General features: G+C 42.0%; 1 non-coding gene across 1 annotated transcript; it reads right to left on the bottom strand.

The window, feature by feature from the left end:
* Positions 1-991: 991 nt before the first annotated feature.
* Positions 992-1,098, bottom strand: LOC142170821 (small nucleolar RNA R71). The gene has a single exon (XR_012700434.1). It is a non-coding gene; the product is annotated as a small nucleolar RNA R71 (small nucleolar RNA).
* Between the last annotated feature and the right edge of the window lie 7,372 nt (positions 1,099-8,470).

Here is an 8,470-nt window from a genome sequence, read left to right as displayed (position 1 = left end):
TTATTAATACTAGTACTACTTGTAACTATATTCTATATTAGTATTATATTATTATTATCCATTGTTAGTTACTGTTACTACTAACTGATTTCGTTTACCATTTTTTTTCATAACATCTATTGCTAATTAGTACTAATATAATTACTATTATCATATACTACTACTACTACAACTATTAATAATAATAATAATAATAATAATAATAATAATAATAATAATAACAACAACAACAACAACAACAACAACAACATACTACTATTTTTATTTGATCGCTTATTATTTTTGTCATCTTTGTAATCTTTGTTGTCCTTGTTATTCATCACTTTCTTTTAATTATTTTATTCTAACTACTACTACTACTACCACTTTAGGAATTAAGTTCAGTTTTATTTTTTTGAATTTTGAGTATTTTATGACCCGCTATTCTATAAAAGAGTTGGTCAATTACGATCCTGAAATTGAAAGATCTCTTCGATTGCGCAGGAAAGGACAATCATTATCTTCCCAAAGCATATCTTGTGAAGGTATGGAGAATCAGGAAGTAGAAAATATCAACCCACGCGAAGTACCACCACCACTACAAATAGAGGATCAATTTGATAAAGTGGCGCCAAGGCCAGCAAACAGAATCCTAAGAGATTATGCTAGACCTGACCGCTTCAACTGTGAATCTAGTGTTAGAAAACCTCCAGTGGCAGCCAACAACTTTGAAATCAGGACTGGCCTGATTCAAACAATTCAACAGTCTTGCATCTTCACTGGAGACGCAAGTGAAGATCCACACAGTCATTTAATTAACTTTTTGGAACTTGTTGAAACAACTAAGTATAATGGAGTACCTCCTGAAGCTATCAAGTTAAGGCTATTTCCTTTCTCTTTAAAAGGAGATGCCAAGACTTGGTTGCGAAGTTTGCCACAAGGTTCCATTATCACATGGGATCAAATGACTCAGAAATTTTTAAACAAATATTTTTCCCCTGCTAAAACCACAAAGTTAAGACAAGACATATCTAATTTCTTGCAGACTGACACAGAGTCAGTTTATCAAGTTTGGGAAAGGTTAAAAGCTATGTTAAAAAAATGTCCACACCACGATATTCCTGAACATATGCAATTGTATATTTTTTATCACGGGCTAAAACCCTCTTCTAGAAATGTGATAGATGCAGCTGCAAGAGGTTCAGTAATGGGAAAAACAACAGAGGAAGCGTTGCAATTGTTGAATGAAATTTCTGAGAATGCCATCCAATGGCCATATGAGCATATAATTATCAAGAAGGTCGCTACAATAAATCAGGTTGATGCTTTAAATATGCTAACACAACAAATTGTTTCTTTGGCACAAAAGTTTGAAACTTTTCAGGTGAATACACAACAACCAAGACAATCTGAGGCTTGTGACATGTGTGGAGGAAATCATCATAACCATGAATGTCAAGCAACCAATCACAATGATGAACATGTCAATGTCATCGGTTACAAGCAGTATCCTTTTGGAAGTCCAATGGCACAGAAACATCCGAGATTTCAATGGAGAAATCCAAATGGTGCAGAGAACTCTCAAAGCTTCCAGAAGCAATAAATATAGGGTACACCCGGATACCAGAATCCAAACCATGGTCAATCAAACTTTAGACCTTATCAACAAGCAGGGCCCTATCAGCAAAGGCCTCAACAAGCTCATTCAAGTCTTGATGATCTTCTGTATAAGTATATTAAGGTCAATGATGAAAAGATGGAGAGCCAAAATTCATCCCTCAAAAATCTGGAAATACAGTTGAGCCAATTGACAGCTCTTGTTTCAAAAAAGATTCAAGGTCCCTTACCAAGCAATACAGAGAAAAACTCAAAAGAGCACCTTAAGGCCATCACTTTACGATCGGGTAAGGAGCTTGATGAACCCCTTGCAGACCAGTCAGAACAACAGGTAAACAACGGTAAGAATGTTGAAATACCCTCTGAACCATCTCAAAAGAATGAAGTCAAGAAAAAAGAAGAAAAAAATATTGAAAAATTGACTCCTCTCCCTGTGAATATTCCCTTTCCACAAAAAATAAAAAGAGAAAAGCTTGACAACCAATTTACAAAATTTTTGGAGATTTTTAAAACAAATTCACATCAATATTCCTTTTACTGATGCTTTGTTACAAATGCCTTCATATGCCAAATTTTTAAAAGAAATTTTGTCAAGTAAAAGAAAATTAGAAGAAGTTTCTGTGGTAATGTGACGACCCGACCCGTCGTCTCGTGAGTTACCACCCCGTTTTCCCCATTTCCTATTTTTTTATGCTTCATTATCAGTGTTGGGTGTGAATGAGTTGATTCGGAAAGGTTTTGAAAGGAATTGAGACACTTAGTCTCTTTTAAGAAGGCTTAAGTTGAAAAAGTCAACCGGACGTTGACTTATGAGTTAGAGGGCTCAGATGTGAATTTCGACGGTTCGGTTAGCTCCGGGAGATGATTTGTGACTTAGGAGTGTGATCGGAAGTAATTTTGGAGGTCCGGTGTTGAATTAGGCTTGAATTGGCGAAGTTAGTATTTTGGCGAATTCCGGTTGATAGGTGAGATTTTGATCCGGGTGTTGGAATGAAATTCCGAGAGTTGTTGTAGCTTCATTGTGTCATTTGGGATATGTGTGCAAAATTTCAGGTCATTCGGACATCGTTTGGTCGAGTTTTTGATCGAATGTGTGTTTTAGAAGTTTTAAAAGAACTTAGGCTTGAATTCGATATAATTTGATGATTTTGGCATTAGTTGAGGTGTTTTGACGATTGGAGCAAGTTTGGATAATGTTTTAAGACATGTTGGTGCTTTTAGTTGAGGTTTCGGGGGCCTCGGGTATATTTCGGAAGGTTAACGGATCGATTTAGGCACGAAAAAAATAAAGCTGCTGCATTTTTTTTACAGCACTGTGAATAGTAACATGGGTGAACAGTAACACGGGGTGAACAGTAATTCCGAAAAATTCTGGGCAGAATGTTTACATTTCATTCGCGAAAAACACCCCATTTCTCCACCATTTTTAGTCATTTTGAGAGCTTTTGGACGGGGATTGAAGGGAGTTTCAACTAAGATCGATTGGAGGTAAGTTTTATGAGTTAAATACATGATTTTATTGAAGAATCATCCTAGAAATCCATGAAAACATAGCCAAATTATAAGAAATTAGGGCTTGAGATTGAAATTCTAAATTTGGGATTTGAGGGGTCAAATGGACTCCGATTCTTGTGAATTTGGTATGTATAGACTCGTGGAGAGATAAGGAACATTTTGATGTAAAAAAATTTCTGGATATCAAGACGTGGGCCGGGGCTCGAGTTTTGCAAATTTCGGGATTTTTGATATTTTTCGAGTCTTTTCGATTGGGTTATATTCCCTTAGCCTATTGTGATGTATTCGTTGTGGTTTTGGCCAGATTCGACGTGCGAGGAGGTCGATACGAAAGGAAAGGGCATCGCGGAGTAGTATTTGGCCGGCTAGAGGTAAGTAATTGATGTAAATGATGTCCTGAGGGTTTGAAACCCCGGAATTTCACATCGTAAAGCTATATTGAGGTGACTTACACGCCGGATAACGGGCGTGGTGTAGAGAACCATTGGGGATTGCGACTTGGTCCGTCCCGAGAGATGTTTTTACCGTATTTTCTACTTGAACTAAATTGAGAATCATCCTTACTTGGATTTAATTGTTACATTTGGGCTTCTTGCCAATTATTTAAATCCTTCAGGGATTGACATCACTGTTTTCGCATACATGCATATCATTTGATCTCAGTCCAAGGTTTTAAATACTGTTTTGCAAACTCAGCCATCTTTCTAAGATTTGAAAACTTAAATGATATTTTTAAATGATATTTCGGGCTGAGAACTACTGCTTTATAAATACCCAAGGGGCTTATGATGATTTCTGTACTAAGCATGGATCGGGCTGCACGCCGCAGCAGTGTTATATTGATATTGAGGCCGAGAGCCTGGTTGATTACATTGATATTGAGGCCGAGGGCCTGGTTGATTACATTGATCTTGAGGCCGAGAGCCTGGGTGATTATATTGATATGAGGCCGAGGGCCTAGATTTGATGCCACGAGATGGCTTGATATTGCGCTTGGGCTGTAGGAGCCCCTCCGGAGTCTGTACACACCCCCAGTGAGCACCGTCGACGATAAATAAAATGGATGGCTCGGGCTGCACGCCGCAGTGGGTATTAGAGAGTACCATCATATGCATTGCATTGCACTCATGCATAGAGTGTACCATCATATGCATTGCATTGCACTCATGCATTTGTTTTTATCTGTTATACCTGTCTCAGTATTTGGTACTCTAATTTAATTGACTTGTTGCTTCACTATTTGTTGTTCTAAACTGCCAGTTATAATTTACTTTGTATTTTTCCACGATTTCTTATTCTCAGCCTTTATTTATGTTTATTACTCACTGTGTCGGAGTACTCATATTACTCCCTGCACCTTGCGTGCAGATCCAGGTACACCACAGGCTGAGTGAGGATTTGTTTAGCTGAGCAGCAGCATCCGGGAGTATTAAGGTAGCTGCATGGTGTTCGCAGCCTTGATCTCTCCCCTCTATCTCTATCTTTTATTCCGCATTTTTCCTAGACAGACTTGTAATAGGTGGATATTCTGTATTAGAGGCTCATATTCGTGACACCGGATTCTATCGGGCTATGGTGTGGTATTTTAGTTGAATTTCCGCAAGTTTTATTATTAATTATACACTTGAGAGTGATGACTTAGTAAATTCTCTGTGATATTTATCTATAATCTGAATAAGAATTTGGGATAATGTTGTTGAATGGTCGAGCTTGCCTAGCAGTGTGTTAGACGCCATCATGACTGGGGTTGGGGTCGTGATAAGTTGGTATCAGAGCCTAGGTTAATTAGTCTTGTGAGTTATGAGCCGGTTTAGTAGAGTCTCGCGGATCGGTATGGGGACGTCTGTATTTATCCTCGAGAGGCTGCAGAACCTTTAGGAAAACTTCATATTCTTGAAATTCTTGTCGTGTGACTTTGTTGATCCGAACACTAAAAATATTTTCTATCATTCTATTCTCTCACAGATGGCGAGGACTCGTGCTACTGGACGAGGTGGACGACCACCAATGCCACCACTAATGCCACCAGAGGCTGTGGATGCGGTCGTGGGCATGGCAGAGGTAGAGTAGCGCGGGCAGCACCTGTTAATCCACCAGCTGCCCCAGTTCCAGATCAGGCTCCAGCAGCTGTACCAGTTCGAGCACCAGATATGCCTATCGTGATTCCGGGTTTTCAGGAGACCTTGGCTCAGATTTTGACAGTTTGCACTGGCCTAGCTCAGGCGGTCTCAGCTACTACAGCCGCAGCTACTTCACAGTCCAGGGAAGGCACACAGACTCCTATTAATCGCATAGCTGAGCAGGTTGTACAGGGATTGCAGACACCGGAAGTTGTTCCAGCTCAGCCAGTTGCACCAGTTTAGAACTTTGTGGTCCCATCTATGCTAGACGATGAGCAGCGTCGTCTCGAGAGATTTGGTAGGCTCCAGCCTCCGACATTCAGCGGTGCAGAGAGTGAGGATGCCCAGGGTTTTCTTGACAAGTGTCAGTGTATGCTTCGCACCGCAGGGATTTTGGAGTCGAGTGGTGTATCTTTTACTACATTTCAGTTCCAGGGAACTGCATTTACCTGGTGGGAAGATTTTGAGAGGCGTAGACCTGTTGGTGCAGCGCCCCTTACTTGGCAGCAGTTCTCCACTCTATTTCTGGAGAAGTATGTACCTTAGTCCCACAGAAAGGAGTTGCGTAGGCAGTTTGAGTGGTTAACTCAAGGAGATATGTCCGTAACTCGGTACGAGATGAGATTTTCACAGTTGGCTCATCATGCTACTTGGATGATTCCGACAGATCGTGAGAGGAACCGGAGATTCGTGGATGGTCTTAACTACTCTCTCCGCATTTTGATGACTAGAGAGAGAGTATTGGGTGCTTCGTTCGAGGAGGTGGTTGACATCGCTCGTGATATTGAGACAGTTTGCCGCAGAGAGAGAGAGAGAGGAGAGGGAGGCCAAGAGGCCTAGAGGTTCAGGCAGTTTTCAGTGGTGCTCCGTCTAGGGGCCAGTTCCAGCGTGGTAGAGGTCGTTCCTTCAGACCTCCTCAGCCGACTCGTCCATAGTATAGTAGGACATCTTCAGACCGTGGTCATCAGGGATTTCAGCAGGGCCAGTCTTTACTTAATGCTCTCCCAGCTCAGAGCTCATCCTATGCCCCTTCAGTTCAGGGTTCATCTGCGCCGAGTGCATCGGCTGGTCATTCAGGTGCAAGGGGTTCCCTCCAGTTCCCTTCTCCAGTACCTGGTAGTTACTACGAGTGCGGAGATTTTGGTCATATAAAGAGGCAGTGTCCTCGACTTCGTGGTGGTCAGTTTCAACAGAGAGGCCAACCTTCGTCTTCTACTCCAGTTTCTTTAGCACCCGCCCAGCCAGCTAGGGGTGGAGGCCAGGCAGCCAGAGGTCGCCCCAGAGGGGGAGGACGATCAGGCGGTGGCCAGGCTCGTTTCTATGCTATTCCAGGTAGGACAGATGCCATTGTGTCAGATGCTGTTATCACATGTATTATCTCAGTCTGCCACATAGATGCCTCTGTCTTATTTGATCCCGGATCCACCTATTCTCATGTGTCCTCATATTTTGCTCATCATTTGGGTACGACCAGAGGGTGTCTTTCTTTACCCATGCACGTATCTACCCTGGTGGGCGATACCATTATTGTAGACCATGTGTAACGGTCTTGTATTGTGACTATTGGGGGTCTGGAGACCCGAGTTGATTTATTGTTGTTGAGAATGGTAGATTTTGATGTTATTTTAGGCATGGATTGGCTATCTCCGTGTCATGCTATTCTAGACTGTCATGCTAAGACAGTTACTTTGGCTATTCCGGGTGTTTCGAGGATTGAGTGGCATGGCATGACTGATTATGTTCCTAGAAGAGTAATTTCCCTCTTGAAAGCCCAGCGTATGGTTGGGAAGGGTTGTCTATCGTATCTAGCTTTTGTGCGAGATGTTGGAGCTGAGACTCCTAGTATTGATTCTGTCCTAGTTGTGAGGGATTTTCCTGATGTATTTCCTGCAGACCTACCGGGCATGCCGCCGGATAGGGATATCGATTTTGGCATTGATTTGGTGCCGGGCACCCAGCCCATTTCTATTCCGCCATATCGTATGGCACCAGCAGAGTTGAAAGAATTGAAGGAGCAGCTTCAGGAGCTCCTAAATAAGGGATTCATTCGGCATAGTGTGTCACCGTGGGGTGCGCCAGTTCTGTTTGTGAAGAAGAAAGATGGCACAATGAGAATGTGCATTGACTACAGGCAGTTAAATAAGGTAACAGTGAAGAACAAGTATCATTTACCTCGCATTGATGACTTATTTAATCAGCTTCAGGGAGCGAGGGTGTTTTCAAAAATTGATCTCCGTTCGGGCTATCACCAGTTAAAAATTAGGGACTCCGATATTTTTAAGACAGCTTTCAGGACTAGATATGGTCAATTTGAGTTTCTAGTCATGTCTTTCGGGCTGACCAATGCCCCAGTAGCGTTCATGCATTTGATGAACAGTGTATTTCAGCCTTATCTGGATTCTTTTGTTATTGTATTTATTGATGACATTCTGGTGTACTCGCGTAGACAGGAGGAGCATGCCAAACATTTGCATGTAGTGTTGCAGAGATTGAGGGAGGAGAAGCTTTATGCTAAATTCTCCAAGTGTGAATTTTGGCTAAGTTCTGTGGCATTCTTGGGAAACATAGTGTCCAGTGAGGGTATTCAGGTTGATCCAAAGAAGATAGAAGCAGTGCAGAGTTGGTCTAGACCATCCTCAGCCACAGAGATCCGTAGTTTTCTCGGATTAGCAGGCTATTATCGCCGATTTGTTCAGGGGTTTTCATCCATTGCGTCGCCCTTGACCAAGTTGACTCAGAAAGGTGCTCCATTTGTATGGTCAGACGAGTGTGAGGAGAGTTTTAAGAAGCTCAAGACAGTTTTGACCACAACTCCAGTATTGGTTTTACCATCAGCTACAGGTTCATATACTGTATATTGTGATGCTTCGAGAGTTGGGATTGGCTGTGTGTTGATGCAGGAGGGTAGTGTTATTGCTTATGCTTCTCGTCAGCTAAAGCCCCATGAGAAGAACTACCCTGTTCATGACTTAGAGTTGGCTGCTATAGTTCATGCCTTGAAAATTTGGAGGCACTATTTATATGGCGTATCTTGCGAGGTATTCACTGATCCGCAGTCTTCAGCATTTGTTTAAGCAGAAAGACCTTAATTTGAGGCAGCGGAGGTGGCTAGAGTTTCTAAAAGATTATGACATCACTATTTTGTATCATCCGGGAAAGGCCAATGTAGTGGCAGATGCCTTGAGCCGAAAGACAGTCAGTATGGGGAGTTTGGCGTACATTCCAGTTGGGGAGAGGCC

The sequence above is a fragment of the Nicotiana tabacum genome, chromosome 16, assembly GCF_000715075.1.
Source record: "Nicotiana tabacum cultivar K326 chromosome 16, ASM71507v2, whole genome shotgun sequence".
Taxonomy (NCBI): domain Eukaryota; kingdom Viridiplantae; phylum Streptophyta; class Magnoliopsida; order Solanales; family Solanaceae; genus Nicotiana; species Nicotiana tabacum.
This window is presented reverse-complemented; position numbering and strand designations above follow the sequence as displayed.